Source organism: Aythya ferina, assembly GCF_964211825.1.
Source record: "Aythya ferina genome assembly, chromosome: 1".
NCBI lineage: Eukaryota > Metazoa > Chordata > Aves > Anseriformes > Anatidae > Aythya > Aythya ferina.
The window spans coordinates 96,363,675-96,389,995 of record NC_140296.1 but is presented as its reverse complement, the minus strand read 5'-3'; the positions used below and the strand labels follow the sequence as shown (position 1 = coordinate 96,389,995).

The window sequence follows — 26,321 nt, the reverse complement described above, 5'->3', positions numbered from 1 at the left end:
CCTTGGTTGTTGCTGCCGTTTGACAGTTCTTGGCATGGCTGGCTCTCCCAGAGGAGCAGCAGCCCAACTATTTACACTGTGGTTGAGTCTACAGTAGCATATTTGAGGAAATCTCCCATCGTTAGGCTGCTGGCAAAGACAGTAATAGTGGGAGAACTAACATTGGCAGGGTGTTGTAGCTTTTAACCATCGAACTGGCTAATCCTCTGGCTATTCTTTATGCCTCTCTAAGTAAAAATTAGGACAAACAATCCAACCCTGAATGTGGCTTTACTTTTCTCGACTTGTTTGCTGGGTCTGCTTTACAGGTTCAGTGAACACAAGTACATAAGCCTTACTGAGTTCTCAAGGTTTCCTCTTGCTTCATTCAAACAGAGACTTGCTTCTGAATTTTGTGAGAGCAGGATTAGAATTTAGTACTGCATCATTAGGCATTTAAGCAGAAGAGAATGCAATTCTATTGATCATTTGCCCTTTGGCATAGCCTTCCTTTATGTTAAAAGCATATACAGTTGTTTAACCCAGTTTTCAGAGCTGTGGTGTGTCCTACAGCAAGAAAAGAATCAGTACTCCTGTGTTAATTTTTTTTTTTTTTTTTTTTTTTCCTGTTTGCAGTCAGTCTGTTGTTTTTCTCCTCTCTGAAATGCAAGCTGAGGGATTGAAGAGCTAGGAGTATGGCATCATGAGAAAGAGATTCAGACATCAAGTCACTCTTACTAAAAATGCTAAGTCATGGCTTTGCCATTCATTTATTTGGTATTTCTGGCTTGATGATGTTTTCTTAATAGTTTAAAAATTTAGAAACCGGCTTCTTCTGCAGTAATATCTGAAAACAATTCTAAAAACTCCTTGGATGGAAGTAAGAGCTCCTTGTCCCAGAATGTCTTACTTCCATCAATTCAGAGCCTATCAGTCTGAACTGTGGGCACAGACAGGCACCCTTGGATGAATACTCACCAGTCTGCTCTTTTAGACCCCACTGGGCTAGTTGTGTCCATATAAGTTGTATCCACCACCACATTTTCTGTGGGATGTCTCTTTGTCCCAGTCCAGCTAGCCTTACAGTCCAGCTGTATCTAGGCCCTTCTTCCTTATTCCCCCGAGGTACTACACCTATCTAGACACCCACTTTCCAAGGGCTCCATCTCTGCTGTTCCTCCTTCCTGCCTCTCTTTACAGAAGGTGTCTTCCTGGGCAACCATTTTCTAATCCTGATGCTCTGATCTCCTTCAGCAGAGCATCTGAAGAAAAGCTATGCAGATGACAAAGGTACCTGCCTAAGCACAGATTTCATCAGGTATCCTGCCTCCTGGAAGAGTGATTTCTGGGGTCAGAGTCCTGTGTGTTAGATGTTCTTCTCAGTTTGTTTTATAAAATACCTTATAATGTTATTCTGCATTTGGAAGCCTTTCAGATTCTGTAACTTCACCTTCAATATATTTCAAAAAGATATTTCTATTTGATGCCAGCCTGCTGGCCGCGATGAATTATTTCTTTCTATGTTTTCTAGCCTTCAGGTTGCTTAACTCACCTGTTCAGCTTTGAGCAAACTCTTCAGGCTAGGTCTAAGATGTAGACAGTATCCTTGGTCACACCACCTGAGCATCCAGCATGTCCTTGAACACTTCCAGGGATGGGGCAACCACTGCTTTTCTGGAAAACCTGTGCCAGTGCCTCACAACACTCATAGTAAAGAATTTCTTCCTTATATCTAATCTAAATCTACCCACTGTTAGTCTAAAACCATTACTCCTTGTCCTATCACTGCACTCCCTAATAGAGTCCCTCCCCAGCTTTCCTGCAGGACCCCTTTAGGTACTTGAAGGCCTCTGTAAGGTCTCTCCAGAGCCTTCTCTTCTCCAGGCTGAACAACCCCAGCTCCCTCAGCCTATCTTCACAGGAGAGGTGCTCCAGCCCCTTGATCATCCCCATGGCCCTCCTCTGGACTTATTCTAACAGGCCCATGTCCTTCTTATGCTGTGGGCCCCAGAGCTGAATGCAGAGCTCCAGGTGGGAACTCACGAGAACAGAGCAGAGGGGCAGAATCCCCTCCCTCACCCTGCTGGCCACGCTGCTTTTGATGCAGCCCAGGTACAGTTGGCTTTCTGGGCTGCCAGCACATTTTGCCACCTCATGTCAAACTTCTCATCCACCAACACCTCCAGGTCCTTCTCCTCATGGCTGCTCTCAATCCATTCTCCACCCAGCCTGTGTTTGTGCTTGGGACTGCCCTGGCTCAGATGCAGGACCTTGCCCTTGGCCTTATTGAACCTCATGAGATTTTTACAGGCCCACCTCTCAGCCTGCCCAGGTCCCTCTGGATGGCATCCCTTCCCTCCAGTGTGCCAATGACACCACACAGCTTGGTGTCACTGGCAAACTTGCTGAAGGTGCACTCAATCCCATTGTCAATAGTTACTGAGCATCCTGAATTATTTTTCTCATAGTTTTTGTCTGTGCTATTCAAAACCCTGTCTTTCACTGACAGCAGCTAAGAAGCCTTGCTTTTTGAATGTTATGAGCCCCATACCACAGCCTTCAAAGAGCAGAGAGGGAGGGACGCCCTGTTGTACCTCAGAGTTAGGAAGAGGAGGGTTTCACACCAATCCCAGTGCTCTGCTGTGGGACTGGGCTATGGCTGAACCAGTTCCACTGTTTCACCAATTTACTTATCCCCCAAGAGGCCAATCCACATGGCTGGGGAAACAGTGCCTGGTAGCTAGTATGCTCATGTGGGAGAGGTAGGTCAGAATCTCACCAGAAAGGAGGAACAGGCCCCAGATCCCATGATGAAAGCTCCATCTGTTCCTCACACTGTCTGGGATGACAGTAGGACCCTGTGCAAGAAGGGGGTGACTTAGACCTGCCCTTTCTAAAAGAAAATGCTGAGGCATTTCAGTATAGTGAAGGAGTCAGAGAGTGGAGTGGTTTGGAGGCAAGTACTTCATACAGCCTGGAATAAGGCATCTGAGCCTTGGGGTTGGATGTAGGATTTGAATGTATGTCCTTGGCATTTCCTCTGAGCCATCTAGAGCATCTGTTATCCATTGAATGAACTCTTGTGAATCCTTTTGTAAGGGCAGATCCCTAAGCACCCTGTAAAGAGCCTGGCTGCCTAGCCCAATGCTGGGATCCTGCTGTGGAGACCAGCACCCAAACCTTAAACATCTGCAGTGTTGAGTGCTGTAGGTTCAAGTACCTGTGTAGCTAGGCACCGTGTTGGTAACCTAAAGGCTCACATTGACATCAGATTGATTTGTGGGTCTTCAGGATACCTTAGCATGTTATTATATGTCCATATGACTGACTACACCATAATTGTGTGGGCAATTATATTATAACTGATGTGATATATATCAATTATAGTTGATAAGGTAAGATATATATTTATAAGATATATATCTAATATAATTAAATGGGAGTGAAACAACATGCACTTTTGGCAACACCCCTAAGCCTCTGTACTGACTTTAACAAATTGCAACGACTAGCTCTGTAGTATTTTCATCTCTTTTGTATTACTGATTAATCCGGAGCTGGACTGGCCTTTCTGCCTGCAGTAGTCATAGTTCATGTGAAATACAGCAGAATACAGAATGGGACTAACTTATCTAAAAATACCTTTAACCAAGTAGCTACGTAGATTTTATTATTCGAGAACTAAAGTTAGAATTGCTGAAACTTTGCCTATTTATATGCACATGATGTTCTTACTAACTACACAAACATCTCTATTCAGACTCAAAACATCTTTACTGATGAAAATTATGTGAATTATCCTAATTTGGTCTTCCATCATGACAATAAAGTTATTTTTCACCAACGAATTGGTTACGAATTCCCATTGCAAAGCAATTAATTGACCTTCTTAATGCTCTCCAAATGTTAGCTGGGTTTGTCTATCCAGTAAACTAAATGTGCATTTTTTACAGAAGGCTCCTCATTCATTCAGCAGATTAATCTGTCTTAAGAAAGTGTGTCATTAAATGACAGAATAAATCTATGCTTATCCTCTTCTCAGGTCTTAAAGAAGATTCAGCATCTTAGATGAGTAAGTGGCTGCCAGACGAGCCAGCCTGAAACTGTAAGCCAAACCAGCATTTTAAACACGTTAATTGACAATTTCCAAGGACAGCAAACAGAAAGGTGTTTGTGCCAGGACTTTTTATATTATGATTAGCTAGTATAACTACAATGTCCTGCAGTGTGTGTTCTCAGCAGAACTACTTGTATGGTCAGAGTATGCTCATGCTTCAGTACATTGCCAAAACAAAGCATCTACTTCTTCCTCTCCTGTCCAGTTTGGATATTTATACTGCACCATTGCCTGCAGTAGAAACCTCTTCAGAGTGCTTTTTCAGTGGAATTTTTAACCTGAAATACTTTTTTTTTTTTTTCTCCTCCTTTTAAATGAGTACCATCATGTTAGTCAAAATGGAAATTTCCTTGGTTAAAATATCTGGGTTTAATTATATTTTTATGTTTTATATTAGGAAAACTGAGAACTGAAAATCTTCTTGTGTATGGCAATCTGAACTTAAACAAGTGGCTAGCTGTCATCTGACTAGCTGAATTTTTAGAGTTATATTTTTTGATTGTAGAAAACTAGAAAATATTTTGTGGAGGGGTTACAGTTTCATGTTGAGAGTTTGAAAAAATCTGTGGAAGAATGTAGATGTATTAAAAAATATTTTTATTTAACACATGTATTTTCTATATTAAAACCACCTGAACTTCCAAGTGGGTTCTTAAACCGATCACATTGTTGTATTGAAACACATAATTTCATACTTGCACTAATTTTAGGTATCTAATTCAGAAGGCTGACTCCTAGGCTGTCTGTGTAATCCAGAGAGAAAACCTGCTCCACAGCATGATTCTGGACATATAAATCAGACTTTTGCTCTCAATTTCCTCTTGTAGCAACCTCTCTCTGTCCATTAACCATATGGTATGCCCAGAGAGACCAGCTTCAAACTGGAATGCTTTAAGATATTCTGTGTTGCTATTACCCTTTGAGTGAAAATGGATTGGGTAAAAAAAACATAATTCAGGTATTTTTTGGGAGCATTGTGATATATGAAATTAGCTGCATGTATTTATTAACATGAAAAGGTTGGATAAGATTGTTATGTGTGCACCACGTGTATTTTTCTGTATGTATGAGAGGAAAAAAAAGGAAACTTTATGTGAATAGCTAAATAAAGTTTCCAAAAATATTCTGTCCCCAGGAATGTGTGTCTGCTGGCAGTCTTCCTTACCCATCCCCTTGAATTCTCTATCATTTCTGGCATTTTTGTCTCTCACAAGCCATCCTCATGCCACAGCATCATCATTCCTCCTTTAGCCCCTCTTCCTTTTGGCTAAGAGCCCCATGCTTCTCTTGGCATAGTCAGAATCTTTCTTTCTCACTTTCATGGTATCTTTCTCCACTTCCCTTCAAGCCCTTATAGTGTCTCACCGCTTCCCTTCAAGCCTTCTTTAAGTAATTCCCAGCTCCCCTGCTGCAGAAGCAAGGCCGTGTAAGGACCTAGAAGGCTGCCTGTCTTCTAACTCAACTGCTTGTCTGGCTCTGGTCAGTTGCTGAGAGTAACCTGAGCCAATGCAATGCGAAGAGGAACACAGAGACCACTCCGTGTGGGTGATAAATACTTAGCTATAGAAAGTTGAAGTGGCTCCATAACACTAGAGGAAAAACTACAGAAAAGGTGGGAATCTTGAAGCACATCTTGAGAGATGTTTTAGTCTCCTCCTTGTTCTGCAACAGGGAATATATAAATAATTATATTCTCATCATCTTTACTCCCCATTCTGCTCTCCTTCCTTAAGCAAAGGAGATTTTAAACCCAGTTGAAGCAGTTGAATCCAGCTGTTGCAGGTGGATACATCTAGGAAAGGACATTCCAGTCCCCATAGTATGCAGGTCCAGGACCTAACTCCTTCCTGTAATATTCCTATTATATGAACCGTCCTATAATATTGCCTCTGCCGTGTTTTCATTTATTTTTTTTTTTTATAAAAAAGGAGTGTTTCCATGAGGTCAGAGTCAGAGGACTGTGGACTTCAACAGCACCCCTGAGCAAGTTTGGATTCAGCATCACAGCATGCAGCAGACAGTTCTCTCATGCCTTGTCACAACCCATGCCATGGCAAGGTCTGGAGGATTCCTGGGGCTTCCTCCCCAGCAGACCCAGAGTTAGACCTAAACCATACCACCTCTGCTTGTTGAGAAGAATGTGAGACAGCGCCCAGCAGCCAAACAATGCCTTGTATTATTATGTCCCCCAACCATTGTGTCTGTCATCCTTTACAAGGAGGGAATTATATTAGTTCAACACAATTTGTTCTTGACGAGTCCAGCATAATTGTTGTAGTCTCTAGGTACTTGGAAAATGGTAGTTCTATTAAATAAGAGTTTCTGGATTTCAGAGAACCCAGTTTAGCTGATTGGTGTGTAATTCACTCATCCTTTTTTGAAAGACAAATACTGTGTTCTCCATCTACCAGCCATTCAAGGCGATCACTAGACTCTCAGATTACTGCAGCTGGTTGCTTATCATGTGAGGGAGGATTTCCTCAGACCCTGATGATTTGAACATTCTTAATTTATCCAAATATTTTTCACCTGTGTTTTCTACACTGTGGCCTACCTTGCTATTTCAATGTTTAATACTAAGTCATAGTTAACATTTTTTGTGAATACTGAAAGCAGCAGGTTTTCATATATTTTACATCTCTGGCATCTCTTTTCCTTTTCTGCATGGAAAAGTACTACTTTTACTCTTCTAATTTATTTCTTATTGCCTTTATATCCTTTGTCACTTGCTACTCATTTTTATTCATATGTGCTTTATGCTGTTCCACTTCACTTGGTTATGTGCTTTTGCTTTCATTATTTGCACAAGCTCTTTTTGATATTCTGGTCACTGAGGATCTCTGCATTGCAGGCTCATAGGTGGCATCAAGACATTTCTTTTGAAATAGAAACCTTCTCTTGTGGTTTGCCACTGCACATTCAATACAGTATCCTTTGCTAACTCACAGCAATCCCCAATTATCTTCCCAGAAGACTCTACCAGCCACTTGCTTGACTAGTGAAGCTTGCTCTCCTGAGATCTATTATTCCTTTTCTGCTGCTCTCATGTTTCCTTTTTTTTCTTAGAATACAAACTCTGTCACTTCATTCAAATTATCTCTCAATTTGTCACTTGTCAATCAATTGGAATTGGACAAAAGGCATAGCCAAGCCTTAGCATCTTCCTTCACCTTAAAAAAGAAAGTCTGCAGTCAGCATTTTGCATATACCTGTCCCACTGAACTGCTTGTCCAAGAGAAAGCCATGTACTTTAGGATACTGTCTTCAGGTCCTTCTGATATTTGCTCAAGAAAAAGATAATTCATCTACCTCTGCCTTATTTAAGTGGCCATTAGTAACTTTCTAAGATTATATTGGTGCCAATTTTTTCATCTCTATTTTTAACCCAGTATTCAACAAAGCCATCTTTTCTCTTTCTTGAGACTTATCTGATAGAAGACAGATGAATCTCTGTGTTTATTCCTGACTTTTTTGCCTATAGTGGTATTCTAATGCAGAAATTTGTCCTACCAGTGATGTGCATATGACTGAAATTATGTACACATTAGGTTGACATCACCTTTAAGAGATGATCTGGGTTGCCTAAATCTTGCCCTACAGCATATCCCTGCGATATCCATCTCGCTAGGGTTGCACACACATAGCTGAAAATGACATTTAGACAAATTAATTTCCAAAACCTCTCTCTCTCTTGTACCCAACAATAATGCAAAGCTAATAGTAGACTATTCCACCACATTTTCTTCAATTAAGGGTATTTTCTACCAGTTCTATGCTATTTCTTATTTAGTAAGCAGATTCCTAATTTTGGAGAAATTTGTTTCTTTTTCTTCTGGATGAATAAGTTCTTGGATGCTTAAAAATGAAATCTGATTCCCAATTGAAATGGTTTGCTTCCATTGTGAATTTGCCAATGCATTATTACAGAGTTGCACATGATTGCTAGGCTCTGGCACAGCTTTTCATAGTGAGGATGGGGCGAAAATCTCTGAAGTATTTAATCTGAGGGTAGTAGTCCTGCAAATAAACATCATGGGCCTTGCAAATAGCAAAGGAGACTCAGGCTGCTCCACTAGATTGTCCTCAAGAGAAATTACATCCTGCTTAGGGTTATAGATTTAGGCCAAGTAGTTTTTCTACTGCCCAGTTAAGAAATCAGGTGATTTTTATGTATTTGTCTCTGTTAAACAATTAGAGCAAAAACATGTCTACAGACCCAGACTGGTTAGATGCCTTGTCAACATCTCTTTCTGTGAGATTTTTGACTTCTTTTCCATTTATACACTGCTTGTAAACAATGTTGCTTTTAAAATATACTTTTATTGTGCCAATTCTGGGACAGATTCGTGGGGAGTCAGGGACTTTTTCACTCCCTTTTCAAACTTTTTTTATTTATTCCCCAGTCTTCCAGATTCTTGGAGACAGAGTGAGAGAATATACCACCTTCATTTCTGTACTGAGGCTATATTTAGTCCTGCTCTTCGTAATCACCAAAGAAATATTTCAAACAAAGCATCCCTCATTTGGGGATTACACTTACTGCATTTACTATATGTTTTTTTTTTTTTTCTATTAGCTTTAAGTGCTGTGGCAGAAGAATGACCTGTCTTCTGTCCCAAACAGGATATTGATGCTTTTCTTATGGACTACACTGCCAGACCAAATAAGCTGTGTGCTGCTGACCTCTTCCCTGTTTGAATCAGGGATAAGGAACAGGGAAGTGAGGGAGGGTTTTGGTGACGGTGCTTTTGCAAGCCAGGGGAAAGGCTGTTTTGGGAATAAAGGTGCTCCTACAGTGTCAGAAAACTTTAGAGCCTTCTCAGCTTTCCCTTTCTGGGAGATGTGAAGAGACACCTCCCCAGGTATGTGTTTGAAATCCAGGCGCTGTAGATGGATCTGCCTGGAAAGAAGTGAAATACAAGCAAATGGCAGCATTCTCTTTTGCAGTGTAGAGATGTCTTTTCTCTATGTGAAGGCTGAGTTTGGTAACTGTAGATGTAAAAGTAGAACCTCATGTCTACAGACGACCCCAATTCCATGTGTGAACTAAGATGACAGAAAAATTTGGAGTAAGAAGGCAAGCGCTTGCACATCATGAGCTCAGAGTGAAGGTGAAAGTTCAGATTTCTCTCTGTGTCCTACTTAGGAGCTTCCAAGTGTAATCTAATTTGGTACTTCTTGTTTCACCCCCAAATGCTGCCTAACGTGCTCTGAATGGAAATTTCAAGTCATAACACTTAAACGTGGAGGCATTACACAACTGTGGCTCCTGGATACAACCCCAGAAGCTGCCTTGGCAGGCTTTAGGCATGATGGTGATTCTTATCGCTTGCTGTGTTGCGAGAGTGTCTGGAGATCCTGGTGTGCCAAGCGTTGTACAAACACTTTGGAGGAAGCAGTCCCTGGCTGAACGAGTGCACAGCCCAAACACCCAAGGCTATTTGCCAGAGACGTGGAGGTGTGGGGAAACATAATGATTTTCTCAGCTCTGCAGTTTGGTAGCAATGGTGTTTCAGGAGGACCTGCCATCTGTGCTGAAGGGTGGCAATGTTTCTGCTTTACCAGCCTTTAGAGTAGTACATCTGGGAGAAAACCCTGCAAAAGGAGAATTTCTTCTCTCCTCATTCTCCTGCACGCTCACAACCAGGCAAACACAGTGTATCCTGTTTAATATTTGGGGAATTTCATGAGAAGATTGGCGTATTATGCTATAAATGAAGTTCCTTGCTTGGCAGTTTAGGCCTTATCATGCAGTGTTCTGTGGCTGTCCTATGCACTCAGACACACATCACAAACTGTGGGACTATTTCTGCAATCAACAACAGTTTTATTGTATGTTAAAAGCTGTATATTCATTCATAGTTTCCTGAGATGCAGAAGGCTCCTTTCTTTGTAGTGGAGTGTATCTTATGAAGAATTCTGCTTTAGGCCATAGGACATCAAAGTTATTATTATTATTTTATTTTCTATTTCTCTCCCAGAAACCATGATCTATGAAGATAGATCTTTAAGATAGAGTTGCCTTCAGGGCCATAAATATTGGTTATAAAATACTGGAACATGAAAGAACAAAATAACTATTGTTTGATTGTAAAACACTTTTTTTTTTTTTTTTTGGCTGATCTAATTTTAAAACGGAACAAAGTAATGGTCAAGCCCAAATGTGCTAAGAACCACTTTTTTCAAAGTACATAGCCCTCCAGCCTGCCCACTCTTAGTTTAGATCACTTTGCATCCCTTCTGGAGCAGACATCAGCTTCAGAAATTTTCCATTAGTTTCACTGGACTTTGGGCTGGGATATAGGGAGCAGACCCTGTGGAGGCCAAAACAAGTGGCAAAACACCAACAATGTGGTAGGGGTCTGAGAGCACCTTAAGGAACTCTTAACCTTTACCTTTAGGTACTTCTACTTTCTGAACCACCAGGGTTCATACCATGCTATGAGAATGACCTCTGCAGCATGCTCTGTTTTTATGAATGAGCAGAGGCTAACAGAAAATATGTGAAACTGCTGTCTGAAAGACATTTGTAAAGGAAGAAATATTCTTGAGACTGACTTGAGCAATATTTACCTGCTCTGCCATACAGCCTTGATTCGTGCCTGAGTGTATCTTGGCTATGCTGTGGTCTAAGACTTGTGCTCAAGCATAGTACGATGTTTTTTTGAGTTCTTTTGGGGATTGGATTCTAAAACAAGATTATTGGAAAGAAAGTGTATAGAAAAGTATCACAGAAACATCTGGAAAAAGACTGCTAGATGAGGAAGTAGCCATATCCCTCATGGGCAGCAGTAAAATCCTTTGCAGACTTCATGATATGAGCCGTAAGTATTTAACAAAGAATAAATATATTTGCAATTCTCACTGGGGTTTCCATCTCTAGGTGTTTGCAGCTGTGTGCATGAGTGTTGGCCACCTGTTTTATGCATTGCCACCATGGCGTGAGCTTCAGCTGCCAACACAACAACAGAGCCTCACTGCTGCTTCTTCTGAGGGTCTCCTGAAGGATCAAATGTTGCAGCAGACAGTGGAAAGTTTGCCATTGCCTTAAGAAGGAGCAGATTAGGGCCTCTAAATTGCACATTTTTATATATAGCGTCCAGTGCTATTTTGCCTGGCAAACATTCGGAGCAAGTGTGGTTCCACATGGCTCCTCCCACTGTGTTGCAGGACAGGGCTCTTCATGTGCATGTGAATATCCCAGATGTTGTGTGTTGGACAAATTTAGCACTCGAGATGGGATGTGGCATCATAGCACGTAGACAGGATTTTCCTGGAAGGAATGGAGAAGCTTGTACTATACTTGAAAGAGTAGGTTGCTACGCAATTCGCTTCACTTTGGTTTGTGCTGTGAGAAATATTTCTTTTTGCGTGACCTCCAGAGTGGTCATGACAGCCAAGCAGGAGTACACAACGTCTAAATTTGGCACAGTCCTTGAAAATGTATCCCATTTTGTTTGACAGATGTCCACTGAGATGGGAAAGACCTTTCCCCTGCCCCTTAGGCTGGCTGGGGACTTCAGCAAGCCTCCTCCCAGGGAATCCTGATGTTGTTATTCTTCATCAGTAACATCAGGTGGTTTTATTTCAGTTCTCTGTTGAGAATTTGTGGAGCTTTTCCACACACTCAAACGATGTGTTGATACTTTCATCGTTTGCCGTTATATTTTTAATGTGTGTATCCTTGAGAGCTAATATGGAGATCATATCTTAACAACCTACTGAAATCATTCCTTTGAAGTTGCACCTGGTATTTCTGAGTCATCAAAGTAATGAAGGCTTAAGTTGAGAAAGAGCTGGAATGTATACCTCATTAGATTAATACAAATGTTTTTGTATGGTGTGAAGGAGGCAGTGGAGGGAAATGCTTTTGAGTGCACACAGGTAACCAACAGTGGAATCTGACTTAGAATCATGGAATCATCTAGCTTGCAAAACACCTTCAAGATCCAACCATCAACCTGACCTACTGAGTCCCGTCACTAAACCATGTCCCTTAGTACCAGGTCCAGACGTCCCTTAAATACCTCCAGGGGTGAGGACTCCACCACTTCCCTGGGCAGCCTGCTCCAATGCTTGATCACCCTCTCTGGAAAGAAATCCTTCCTGATATCCAATCTAAACCTGCCCTGGTGCAATTTGATGACATTTCCTTGTGTCCTACCAGTCCTATCTGTCCTAAGCCATGAACAGCCAGTTTCTCCAAAATACTACAGGGAACAGTGTCATATATTTCACTAAAATTCAAATAAACAACATCCACAGCCTTTTCTTCATCTACCAAGTAGGTCATCTTGTTGTAGAAGAAGATCAGGTTGGTCAGGCAGGGCTTGCCCTTCATAAACCGTAGTTGGCTGCATCCGATCACTCAATTGTATGTGCTGAGGGTCTTGCTGGGTCAAAGATTTTGCTTTTTCATGTCAGCAGTGTACTCCACAAGCATCCTTGGCTGCTTCATTTCCATTTTGTTGTCTTTTCATGGGAGCAGGTCTTTGCCCAGTAAAACCTGGAAGGAGTTTTAGCCTTTTCCAGCTCATCCCTGACTTTATGCGTGGCCACATCTTTGGCGATAGGCCACTCCAGAAACAAATGAGACACTGCTTTGTTGAAGCCACTAGTTATCTCTATATTAGTAAAATTAGGGCTACTGAAATAAGGGGCCTGGGCCCAGGCACATCAACTTGATTGAACCTACTCTTCAATTCTTAAGGTAATAATTTAATAGTTCCTAGGGTGGTGGTGGCAGGGGGGCAGCCACCTAAATATTTGCAGCACAGGGGGTTAACTTCCTCAGTGCAAGGACCATCCCCAACAGACAACTTGAATGTGTCCACCCTGATTTGTAGGCTAAGAGTATTTAGTAGCACAGATGTGGCCAGTCTGTGCCAGTTGACCTCAGGGTCAATACGTGAGCCTTGCCACTATGCCGTTTGCTAGTACAGGTGTAGCCAGAGATGCAATGACTCTTTCTATAGGTGAGATCATGATACTGAGCCCATCAGTTTCTGCAATGATCTGTTTTTTCAGACTCTTTTCATGACTGTCTCCTCCATCACAACAGGGTCGTCTACCACTCCCTTCAACCAGCCTGCTCCCCGGCAGTGTGGAAGACCAGGGCTGGGGGTTACTTCTGCATAAGGTCTCTTGTCCCCAGGGAACCAGGAGTGTGCATATAGCTTGTCAGCTCCGAAACACTTATCTCCCCAGTGATATACATGGAGCTTTACGCAGGCTGGCCAGCTACCTGCAGGGCTGCAGAGATACTGCCCTGTCTTAGTGCTTCTGCTCTCACTGAAATCAGCGTGACTTCAGCAGTTCAGGACTGGACAACAAACCGTAGCCATTTCTGGGATCCTTTAAGATGAAAGGCACTCCACATGGGTAAGTTATCATTATTTGTTATTATCCTCTCACTGATCCACTTTGGAAGACAGATGTGCATTCTTTCCCCCCCTGAGAACTGATGAAACACGAAAATCAGTTCTTAGATAAGAACCCCCCCCAAAGTCAACACAATACATTGTGAGCTATTTGGTTTCTAATCTCTGAAAATGAGCCAGGTCAAACAGACACAGCTTCTCTGATAAATTGTTATTCTTAGAGATTTCGTCCTTCCATGGAAAAGTACTGAGCTGGCTCTCTGATCTCCTCTTACACTGTCATCAGCATACAGCAGCGGGCCAGTGGAAAATTGGAGAAAACCAGCTGCATGTAGAGTGTTAAGGGCATTATTTTTAGATGCTTCGTTTCTTTCTGACTACACACACTTCCCTGTGGAAAACAAGGCTGTCTATACTAATGACTTATTGGCAGCTGCTGCATTATGCACGGTGAAGCTGCTCTTTAGAAATGGGATGCTAAACCAAATAAATAGGAGAAAAACAGATCTATAAATTTGTGTAGTGCACAAGTACACACAAGGTGAGGAAGATTTGAGAGCGAATGCATGGGAGTCTTTGGAAAGCACACAAGCCCTTCTGTCAGTGGAGATATGAATTTGAGGGGGTAACTCCAGTTCAAGCTCCCTTTTTCCCTGACTGGGCATTTTGCTTTCTTATTTCCACTAGCTGTTGTGGCATTTAACAAGTATCAAAGCCGAATGCCCACTTTCCTTGGAAATACTGATTTTCTGTCACTACAGGACTGCTAAAGAGAGCAATCCCCAGTCCAGCTCTGCTGAAAACTATGTTAATAACCAACTGCATGAGGACTCGGATGCAGTTTGAAACACGTGCACACGTGGATTACTCCACTGCCTCCTGCTGCCAGCCTGCCCGTTATCTCCAAGGGGTGACTTGCTGCTTAAGCTGCAAGCAGTTAGGTATGCAATCTGCCAGCATGCTGAAAAGCTCGGTCTTTCCTTTTCTTCTGGCTCTACACAACCTCAGCTGGGTGCGAGAAGGAGGCATCTCTGGGAGTGCAGCAAAACTTTCACCTCCGAGTGTGGGGTCACCCTCTGTATGCCCAGGGCAACACCTCATGAAGAAAGGACAAGTGTGAAATCTGTGGGAGGAGGACAGCAGGGAGGATCTCTCCACCACTCAAAATCTCTATCTTAAACACTCACACCAGTCATACCAGTTATAAACCTGTCTTCTTTAGGATTTTTTAAGGGAAATGGGAAAGAAGAGTGTAGTGGGGACTCCACAGGCACATAGCTGCCATGGCTCCAGGTCCCGATTTGTGGGGCATCATGTTGATTCTGGACGGGAGTAAAAGAGTCTCTAATTGAATTTTCACTTGTGCAAGTGTTTCACATTTGGGATACAGCTGGATACAGCTTAGATAGCTTGTCAGAGGCCTATTGTTAATTACAGTGCCTGGGAAGTTTTGGGTATAAGGCAATGTGTTATCTTTGCCCCAGAAGCTATTACTGTCCTAGAGAAAAGTGTTACTTTTCTGCCTGACTTTAAAGAAATCCAACAGAGTGTTAACCCTCTCTGTTTTTCAAGACTGTCCATCCTCCTAGCTTTTGGGGCACTCCAGCTACTTCTAAGTTGTGGGCATTGGCAGCACGCCTTACCTCTGAGTACACATCTTCGTGAGCATCCTGACAGCCAGTGGGGGTGAAACCTGGATGTGCTCCAACCTTTCTGGCTACCCCAGGAGGTAATTTGGATGCCAGACAAACTAAAGAAACTAAATGGTGCCAGAGCAGGATGATGCCTGCTATTGAAAAATGAATTATTCTCTCTTGTGTTTATACTTTGTGTACATACACATGTATAGTACAGGTAGGTCTCTCCTAGCAAAGTTTAGATGTACCCATTTTTTTTTACTTTTTATTTTTATTTTTTTTAATTTTTATTTTTACTTTGCCAGTCTTGAACCATTTTAGTAGGTATTTCCTGGGTCAAGTATCCATTTCAGATTGATGTATTTGGGAAAGATTTGCCTAGATTAGCTCAGTCATTTCCAGGAATTAAGATAGAGAAAATTGTTGTTTTGTCCACATTACATTAAAAAAAAAAAAGTAAAAACCTTCCAGAGTTTTTGCTGAGTTTCTTTGGTGTTTCCATGCTTGCGATTTCGCAATGGGATGCCACAGTGTCAGGGGCATGCCTTTTGCTCTTTTTTCCAAGATAAATTGCCTTTATTTGGCCCGCTTAGCAGCTCTTGAAATTTGACAGTCGCATGTAGTCAGTAGATAGATTTAGAAAAGTCGGCACTCAGGCATGCTTCAGACCAAGACCTCGGAAGCTGAGCAGAACTTCCTAGGTAGCTGCTTGGGAATGCTGTAGTGCGAGGCACAGAAACTGAGACAGCAAGGCTGTTCTGTGGCCCTTAGTGCTCCAGAAAGCATGCCAAAGAGCAAGACGGAGGAAGTTTTCTGGATTATTATGAAGGGGTATTAGTACATGGTGGGAGGTGGTGGGAAGCTGAAAAGGAAGAGAGACAGACTGGATCGGTAGAGCTCAGCAAGCAGTGGAGGTCTGTTTTCACAAAGTATGTACAGACTGCAGTTGGCTACGACAGTCAGCCTCAGCATGGGAGACGGTGAGGATTAGAGATAAAGCAGCAACTCCAGCTTAATCCCTGTTGCTTTATATGAGGATTGATGAGCACTTATATTTACATGGGCTGCTTGAGCGTGCTGACCTCCTCCAGATCTCAGCCTCTGATTGCACACGAGTTGTGCATAGACCAAGGCTGGTGCTGGCTGCAGCTTTGCTTGGAGAGTTGCCGAGATGAGGAGGTTCATTGCCAGTGATGCAGAGGGTAGGAGGCAAAGGACAAACAGCCTGGGTCTCAGCAGATGAACGCTGGCTTGGCAATACAAGTCCTCTCCCTGCCTCCTGGGGGAAGTGGCCAAGATTCACAAAGTGATGTAGTTTTTGGATGGGGAAAAGTAACACTGGACAAGTTTTATGCTACCAGGGGTGAAAGCCACTGGCCTTGGTGACAGAAACCAGCAGCACCCTCCTCTTGTCCCCTCCTCCCAGTGAGTCCAGGAGGCCTGAGTTGTGCCGAGCTCCCCTCCCCAGCCTGCAGCAGGCAGGATAGACGGACAGACAGAGCCAGTGTGTAAAGTGCTCTCCTGACTGGGAGGGCAGTCATGCCATACAGGACAGGCTGGGCCAAAATATGAGTAAACACAAATATTTCTAGTGCTTTTTGGCTGTCTGTTTCGTTCTTGTACAGGCATCCTTTCATTCCTCTTCACTTTCTCATCAGAGCATGGGTCTGCAATGGAAGTCTTGCATGCACACAGAAACATCACCTGCTTTTTGTCCCTCAGTGACAAAACCGTGGCCTAGAAGTTATTCCCAAACCAGTCAAAAGCCTCCTTCCTCAACAGTGCTGACCAAATAAGCCTTGTGATCATCATCTCGAGTTTGGAGAGGATAAGAAGAAAAACCACATACAAATCTCTGGAGAAAAGTAAAAAGTGTCTTATTTATGTAAATGTCATATCCATGCCCTAGTATCCTAGATAGCAGTGTTTTGACTAACTACTAATTAGAATGGTTCTAGTTCTCTCCACCTCCAAAAAGGACTCAAAAATGTAAAGAAAATCAGTCAACTTACTGAAGTAGAGGCGTAGAGGAGACTGGTTTTGTTTTTGATCTTATAGTGGCCAATGCGATTAAGCCTGAGCAACGTTTTTGCAGTTCTATCTCTGTGATAAACACTGGAAGCTGCTCTTGCTGATAGGATACCTGGAAGCCACTTTGTTGTTGAAGTGCTTCAGAGCCTTCATTTCATTGTTTACGGCTTTGCAAGTGGAACGTGGGCAGCTGCGAAGCTGAGAAAGATCCGGGAGGCCTGCATGCCTCAAGGTTATTCTGATTTGTTTAGTACCCTGTTTTATACACGCCGGAGACTGATAGCATTTCCCTTCCCTTTTTGGTTATTTTGTGTTCCTTCATCAAATCTCAGGAGCCTCTACCATTGTGTCCTAAGGGCAGCCTCCTGCCAAGAGTCTGTTTATTGTGCATGTGTCATTATTTACAGGCCTACTGTCTGCCTAATGTGTCTCAGGCCTGATTTATACTTCCAACTAATGTAAATTTACACCCCAATCTTGTTTAATCCTCTCCTGCCAGGCTCACACACTTGACTGCCTTGCCACGGAACGGATCTTTTCCTATTTGATTGCAATGTCAGACTCTCCAGATTCAGAGCTCTGCCCTGTTCAACACTTTCTAACTGCAGAGGCAGGGAGCTGGCTGGATAGGTAGGTGCTAAACTGCTTGATGTCATGATTTGGAAGCTTGTTTTGTTTATAATTCTGGGTTTGTGCAGCAGCGTGTTGAGTACAAGCTCTCATATGATGTCTCTACTAATCAACAGAGGCAGCAATGTGATTTAGCATACTTTGAGGAGCAATAGAGGGCATTGTACATGCGAAAAAGTGATGGGCTGTGTCTTCACAGGAGATAATAAAACCTGGGAGATGCATCTAAATGCTTCGTCCTTTACTGTGCTGTTCTGAGGCCGGCAGCTTTGCCTGTACAGTCCAGACAGAGCTACCATCACAGTATTTATGTCCCCTTTCTCAAGGTGAACTGGGAAGAACAGGCAATAATAATGCTTCTTTACTGTGAATTGCCTCTGCAGATCCTCACGCTTGGGAACATGCCTCAGCACAGTCTACAGAATATCTCTGGCACAACACCGGGGATTGGTTCATGCATATTTATCAGGCACTTAGATATCTTTCAAGCGAAGGTGCGAGGCATGCATTGCATTATTTGTAAAATCTGGTGAATGCACTGCTCCTTGCATTGCACACTGCTAGGCTGGGCTTTAAGAGTCCACGGGCTCAAAGCAGGCACAACAGGCAGTGCTCAAATGCTTTGGAAATGACTGTGGCAGAGCAGAGCACAGCCCTGGCCATGCACACACATAAACGTCCATGTGCATATCCATCAGCAGTGTGCTCCCAGGGTCACTCACCTCTGCTCTTTGTGGATTGTCACCTGATACAAAGTCTCTGGCAATTTCTCTTCCTTCCTTTGCATAATTTGGAAAATGCTGTCTCAGCCAGTGGGAAAGAGCTAGTAATGGATGGCTTCCTCTGAACATGTATTTTGGGCAATGGCACTGTTCCTAAAGCCAGGTGTGGTAGCAGAGATGGACCCTTTTTTTTTTTTTTTTAATGTTAGACTGTGAGGGGTGCATCTGCCTGGTTAAAAACCACCTTGAAGCTGGTGTCCCACCTCTGGCTATGTGATAGCCCAGATGTCCTGCCTGCTCTGTACTCCGTGTTGAAACACCAAGTGGTTCTGTGGTCCTTCCTCAATGCTAAGGACTCCCACTTACTCCTGTGCTACTGAGTCCTTCTGTCCCAGGAACAGCTTACACATAGCAGAACAGCTTCAACAACAAGAGGGCTGTTGCCCAACAGGAATCTGAGCTGTTCTCTGTCAAGGCTCCCCTTTTTCTGAACCTGCTAATATGTTCCACCCTAGGGGAGCCCCCATACCCATGTGGCCACTGGCGAGCTACTGAAGAAAGAATGATCGGACTGGAAAACTAACCTGGAGCTGGGATCACAGGCAGGTCTGAGCTCAGGAAGCTCGCTGAGCTCTCTGCTTGGTTGTTAGTGCTGACAGAAGAGGTGAGAAACCAAGATGCTTTAGGGAAAAGAGAAGACTTGGGCAGCTTGGATTTAGATTGTTGCTAAATTTCTCCTTTTGAATTTGTAGTGGGACACAAGGCCAGGTTTCACTCCAGTAGTTCAAGTGGCATGCTTTTGCTTTTCCCTCACTGAAGCTAAACATCAACATCTAAACTGAGCAAAGCGGTGCTTGGTGCCCTAACCTGGAGTAAAATGGAAAAGGAAATACTTATAACCAAGCATTGCAGCTGATAGGAGACCAAACTGCTGATTTTTGCAAAGAGCTCACTATGCCTTGTGGAGCAGGGCTTTTTTAGAAATATGGCTTATAGTGTAACTGCTTAGAAAGTGTATATATATATATGTGCATGTGAGTATACTTATGTACATGTGTATTTATATAGATGTATATGTAATATATATATACATTCATAAACTTAAAAAAAAAGGGGGACAGCTAGTACAGTTGTAAACTGCCTTCTTAGCTATGTTTACTTTGAATTTATAGTGGTACTGTTATATGTATTTGCAGGTTTTAGTGATGGTAGGAGAAAAATTAAAGTCACAGTTGCTTAGAAAATAATTTCCAAGCCTGTGGGGGCACACGTTGGTGGCATGTTGCTTGGTGTAACTTGCTGAGGTACTGCAGACCTGACGAGTCCCCATCTTTGCTGCTGCAGAGTACCTCTACAACCTCCAAAATTTGCCTGGTTCTAGGCAGCTGAAGGGAGAGCTAAAACCCGAGCTGCCCACTTGCATTTTGCCATTGACAAAATTTGTTTGGTCTGTTGGTCTCTGAGTTTAGTGTTGATGCTTGCTGCTGTTTTTCTGTTGCAGTCTTTATTCTGTTTTAGGACAGAGTTTTGCAGAGTGTTTATGTCCCGGAGGATGAGATTTCGTTTTGAAGTCAATTAGGAGCAAAGGGCTACTTCAGCACTGTCCTCAATAAACTCTTGTTCAGCTAGCAGAAAGCTCTGCTTGCTCTGAGCCAAAGGGCTGACGTAGGAGCTGTGTCAGTGGAGGACTGACAAGGCACAGCAGGAGCCGAAGAGGGGAAAACTCAGGCAGCACTGAGGAAGAAGAAGGTTCAGAGCAGAGTGAATGGGTGCGTGCTTGGCTTAGGGGACAAGCTGAAAACTTGGTAGGTCTTTTCTCTGCTTCAGGGAGGAGCAAAGGTCCCTCTCCTTTTCAGGCTTTCCAAAGGAAAAAGGTCCAGGATGCAGGGCTGATCAGCTCAGCCCAGACACCAGTCAACATCTCCTCACTATGCTGCTCTGTGCAAAGGACACAGGTCAGCCTGGGTGACTTCTGGCATTGTAGCAGCTACAGCAGGCCCCCTCTCCCAGAGCAGAAAAGCACTTGGGGAAACTGGTGCTTAGTGCCCTAACCTGGAGTCAAATGGAAAAGGGAATATTTATAACCAAGCACTGTAACTGATGTGACACTGAACTGCTGATTTTTGCAAAGGACTCACTACGCCTTGTGGGGCAGGGCTTATTTTCATGTTCATTTTACACTAGCAGAAACCAGCAACCAAAACAGCCATGCACCATTGCTTACTTCAATTCCCACAGCACTCCTCTCTCAGAGACACTGGCACGAGGGTTTTCAAGGCTATAGAGAGAACTGGATTGGCTACTGGTCCAAGTTAGTCTCCCTCTCCAAAAGGAAAGATAAATGTTCTCATTTGATTCACCATCACATCATGAGCACATGGGATGATGAGAAGAAGTGAGCAGCATGGGGTAAGAATAAGCAGCTTGGGGGCTAAAGGCAAGGCCCCTTTTTTGGGGTCCATTTTTGCTGCTGCTAATGGTAAAACAATGCCCAAGCCCAACCTGGTTCCATCACTTGTTTTGAAACCAGAAGAAAACCTCTTAGAAGTGTGTTCTATCTCAACCAGGTGGACCAATTTGGGGAAAATCACTGTGTTTCTGTGGTAACCAGTGACAAGCCTCATGCTGCTTTTAAAAAGGTGCCATTCCCAGTGGATTCATGCATGATTCACGAGCAGCCAGCCAGCAGCTGACTGGTGACAGTTCCCACCTCATCCTGTGGAAGAGTAAGCAAAAGATTGCTTCTTCCCATAATGGGTAGAGGAAGCCACTCTGGTTTGAAATGATTAAAATGGTCCCAGGTGGAATGCTTGAGAATTTACCATCTTCTGCCAAACAGAGTGTAACAGAATTTATCAGTCCACATTTCTCTGGTAGTCTGAAGAGTGATTTCTGATACATTAATTTGTAGATAATTGAAAATATTAATCTAGTCTGATATTTACCTTTTTTTTTTTTTTTTTTTTTTCTTCATTGGATTACATTTTTAGGAACAGAGGTGGATATTGCTTACAAAACAAATACATATCAAAGTTGAGCCCTTTAAACAAACAAACAAAACTGTAATCTTCTGCAAACTAAAAGTTTTTGAATAACGCTTTTATGCTCAATATCAATAAAGTAGGAAGATTTTAAGAGGTTGGGGAATCAACATTTTCTATGCTTTCTTATTCTTTTATATAAAGTCAGTTGTAAAAAAAAATTGCTTGGGTAATGAATGGTAAGTTATTCATGACTTTTTTGAAGAAGAAATAACAATGTGCCTTCTGTGAATATTAAGTAAAAGTAACCTTAGGGGGATGGGTTGGGCAGTGTGAGTCATGCACAGGTTTTGAATTATTGATGTTCTACAATTGTCAGCCTTTAAAAGCTCACACCGTATATCTTAGTTCCTTTGAGGCAGGTGGAATAAGTTTCTGCAGATCCATGTATGTTTCCACAATAAGGTACTATGGCAGCACATGAAGGAATTTTGAGTTGTGCTGATTTTTGAGCTACCTCTCTGCAGAGCGCAGCCTCTCTTGCAACACAGCGTGTAACTGTGCTTTCCCCAGGGGCTATGCAGGCACACTTTGTGTGCTCCAGCCCAGTACATTTCCATGAGCTACTTCCCATGTGCCTATTTTGAATACTCTGTGATTGCTTTACGAGTGTGGTTTCATTAGCTGCCTCTGAGAGCTGAGTTTTTGATGAAGGTAATTTTGATGGTTAACAAGTCTCTGCCCTATCACTTTATTAGTATCTTCAATCTAAGAAACCAGAAAATGTGAAGATTGGGATGTAAAGCACTCAGAAGTTATGAAGAAGAATTGAATTGCTTGTGTGTTGTCCATTCCTGCTGCTTGCATGTATGCAAGCGCGATATGGTTTCCAATTACATGCTCATGTGCTCTGTTTTCTGTGACATGATGTCCCCTTTTGGTGTGCTGGCCGGATGGTCCTCATTGACTGGGTCACAATTCATTATTACTGGTTCATTCTCAGCATTCAGCGTGTGGCCCCAGGCCTTATTTACTGCAAACCATCTAAATCCTGCAGAGACTCCACTCTAATTGATTTCCTCAGCTCCACTTTGATTTAATTTATGCCACTCTACAGTATGCAAGCACTAGAGATAAAATTCACCCTCCTGCAACGAGTGGAAAAAGCTTATGCTCCCTTGGTGGCTCCCCTGCAAGCTCCCTAAAGGGAGGTTGAGGGGAAGTCTAGTGGTCAATAGTCCTTGGACTACAGAGGAACTTCATCCCTGTGTTTTATGGGTGGCAGCGGTGGGCAGGCACTACAAGGCTTTGACCATCATTAGGAGAATCAGTGGGGCTGCCTGATGTGTGGAGGTGGCAGAGGTCCTGGTGGGTGTTTTGGCCCTGTGGATGGTGGTCAGAGGGACCCCTTCCATTGCATGTTAAGTCCTTCAGCTGGACACGAGCTGCAGGGCGCACAGACATGGATAGGTCAGAGGGGAAAGCAGAGGGGTTGTCACCCTACTGTGCATGCGTGTGGCAATGTATACACAAAGGCTGTCTGATAGGTGCGGTATCATTTAATCCTCACTGTCTTAGTGGGCCTACATTCAGGATTTAGCATAAGGTGATATAGGAAGTAACATATAATTACTATTAGAGACAGATTAGGGTGAGAATAAGAGCAGTAATTTAGCATCGATGAATAGCTGTTGCAGGCAGCGAGTGTCAGCATAGAATTAGATATGCAAAACAGAGGCTAGATGATCAAGAAATATTGGAGGTGCAGAGAGGAGACAGACGAACAGGGCCAAAATGGCAGAAGACTTTTTGCTAGTCAAGCAGCCAATAAACATATATATTTTTTGGCCTTATTTATATTAGAAAAAGATCATACAATCATATCCAGGCTTCAGCTACCCACCCCATCTGTTCAAAGGTCTGGGGCCAGGAGGCAGCGTGACCTCTTCCCCATCTCATTCCTCTCATCCTCAGTTTTGCCCGGAGGGCTGGGATCAGCCTGTAGGGTTACAGGGGGAGAGACACAGCCTTGGTGTGAGTGGTTCTCCTGCTCCCCCAGGCCAGGTCAGTGCAAGTTGTGGTGGTGCAGAGAAAGGTAGAGGTGTGGACATCCGCGTGCCCCACAGAGGCTCAGCTGCAACCAGCAAGGCAGCTCCAGGCTTCCTTTGTGCCTGTCCCGATCAGTAAATGAGGTGCCAGATTGCTGTGTCTTGCGTGCAGAAGCTCAGCAGGCTGAGAAGCTCTTTCCATCTCCTGTCCTCCTCAGAGTGGGGTCCTCCAAGGAAGGCTGCTGCTCAGTGCACCACAGGAGGTGACCTGAGAGGAGCCTGCGGTCAGTACTCCCTGCCTGTTAGCAGGGGTGGAGGCAGCCCCTAATAGTCTGAACACTCAAGTGCATTGATAGCCTGCTTAAAATAGAGCGGCGGGGAGTTTTACGACAATCCTGCAGTCTCTTGGGAAACTCTGATGAGGCAAATGGTTCAATGCAAATAAAACCAGACAGGTCAGGAAGAAGCTTTTCAAGCATAAAATACCAGGCCCAGAAATATCAACTGAAAAATGTGCAAACTTTTTTTTTTTTTTTTTTTTTTTTTAATGTGAAGTCTATTCGAAGTTAGCCTTGCTGGTTGTAACCATTTCCTCAGCCCCCACACAGCAGTCTGTCTTCATTTGCCGCTATGTTTTGTTTAGAATCAAAGCTTCCACGGACTGCGATCTATCTGCTTTATGTGTTTATAAAGCTCCATATATGTCTTGGGAGTTGTTTGAACAGTAATATTAAGTAAATAGAAGGTAGTTTGAGCTGAAATGTTGTAAAATATATACTTCAGAGTCCTGTAAGGTTCTTGATTAAGTATATATTTGATTTGGGACTGCACCTGTGTGTGAAATCAGATGACAGAGTTCCAGGTGATCTCTCAAACTGGAAGCCAGATGTGTTGTGAAGCTGTTTTCATTCTTATTAAGCCCCTGGTGCAGTCTGAAGGGCTAGTCTTTCCCAGACTTCTGTGGTACAGGCCTGGAGTTTTCAATAAAAGTAGGGTAATGAAACTACAGATCAGAGCATCTGCTCTTTTTTTTTTTTTTTTTTTTTTTTTTTTTTTTGCTGAGATAAGTGACAGTTGTTGATAAACTGGGTCATCTGAAAAGTGTCTGGAGGTGGGATTCATGTTACTGAACTTTAGAAGTCTGGGGGTAGGTGTCTACTTCAGAGCTGCTCCCCTGAGGACTTTGTTGCCCTAATTTTGGTACCTGCTTGAGGGTGGGATGAATCACGCCCTGCAAAGCACCTCAGCTGGCTGACTACAAAGGAAGCCTAGCTCAGAGGTTGGTGACTGCAGTGGGGGAAGCCAGCATTTGGGGTAGGCAAATCCCGATTTGGAGGTTTTTATGCACAACAACAAGCTGATTGATATCATGAAGGAAAATTTTGTTTCCTTTTGCCTTTCACAGCAGGATGGAGGTGATGGGATCTCTGGGAAATACAGTGTATTGGTTTTTCCTAGGATGCTTTTGCTTCTCCGAAGTTGGTCCTGGAAAGGGTGCCAAGAACTGTGCAAGGTAGAGCTTATTTTTACAGGCTTGTATTTGGGAGTATCATAAAAGCTGGCAGAGGGCATATCTTCATGGGCAGGTACAGGCTAACTTCTACCCAGAAGTCAAATATCTGCATCAGCACACCTAGCTAAGAAGCCATCCTGGAGAGCAGAGAAGACCTGAGCTCTGTCTGTACATGTCCACACAGGCATGATCTGAAGCAGTTGTCTATGAAGGATGGCAAAAACCTACTGCTGGAATTGAGAAAGGTCTGGATCCAGCTTCTCTGAGGTACATACAAAAGGTTACACACAGTGAAATACCGGGCAACCAGAAGTGCCCTTGATGTAGCCTGAGAAGCTACATTACAGGAAATATTTTAGTGATGAGGGAGTAAGAGTAGTTAGGGGCGGAAGGGCTGTGGAAATAGCAGAGAAGCAATCTTGGAGGAACTGTCGTGATTCATAATAGCTGGGCATTACAGGGTAGCCAGAGTCAGAGCACTCCAATCAGGTACAAAGCCAGCATCAAGCCCCCAGTCTCTCTGTCTCACTGCTGTTCATAAAAGCAAGCAAGGAGCTGAGGCACACGAAGCACTCTGAGACACTTCTGGCAGCGTGTCCATGGCACAAAATCTCTGTTGTGTGATCTAGCTAGCAGCAGCGACCGTTCACAGCCTGCCCACACAACCATGCCTTCAGCTGCTACGTGACCTGGCAGTGCCGAGCGTTCACATGACTGAGGGATGAACTATGGCCTCAGAAGATGCAAACAGAATATAGCATGTGATATCGAGCTGTTTATAGCAAGGTGTTACTAGTTGCCTTGAAGCAAAATCTTTGCTCCATAGTAATCTCCTCACACAGTGAAAGGGGAGGAAAAAAACAGATGAGGCCTAGTCAGAAGATAAGAAATGTGGGCTGAGACGTTCTCTAATTGCAAAATGGAGGGTCTACATCAGAGGCAACCTCTGTACACGTGAGAAAAAGAAAGCCAACAGACAGAAATGGTTATGTGTGTCATCATGAGAAAAAGCAGAACTGACAGAAGGGGGAGACTTAGTAACTGTGAGCAAGAAAATATTCTGCTGTCATTTGTTTCTCCTTTTTTTTTTTCTTTTTTTTTTTTTCTTTTTTTTTTTTTTTTTCTGGGAAATAGGACTTTGTGGGCATACTTTGTAAATAGGATCTCACCAAAGAATCTCTCTGATGTTGTCATTAATTTTTTCCTCCTTCCATAAACAAGCCTAATAGAAACTAGTTCTAATAGTGCGGTCGAATGTGCCCTCAGGAAAAAAAAAAAAAAAA

At 43.2% G+C, this 26,321-nt stretch overlaps 1 long non-coding RNA gene across 2 annotated transcripts in view; it reads left to right on the top strand.

Moving 5' to 3' along the window:
- Positions 1-26,321, top strand: part of LOC311435833 — a 129,422-nt gene that overhangs the window by 25,701 nt on the left and 77,400 nt on the right. Inside the window, exon 2 of one of the 2 annotated variants that reach the window (XR_014692429.1) lies at positions 13,158-13,477. The exons of the other annotated variant lie outside the window; for it this stretch is intronic. This is a non-coding gene — a long non-coding RNA (uncharacterized lncRNA). The remainder of the gene's footprint in view (positions 1-13,157; positions 13,478-26,321) is intronic. 2 annotated transcript variants of the gene reach the window in all.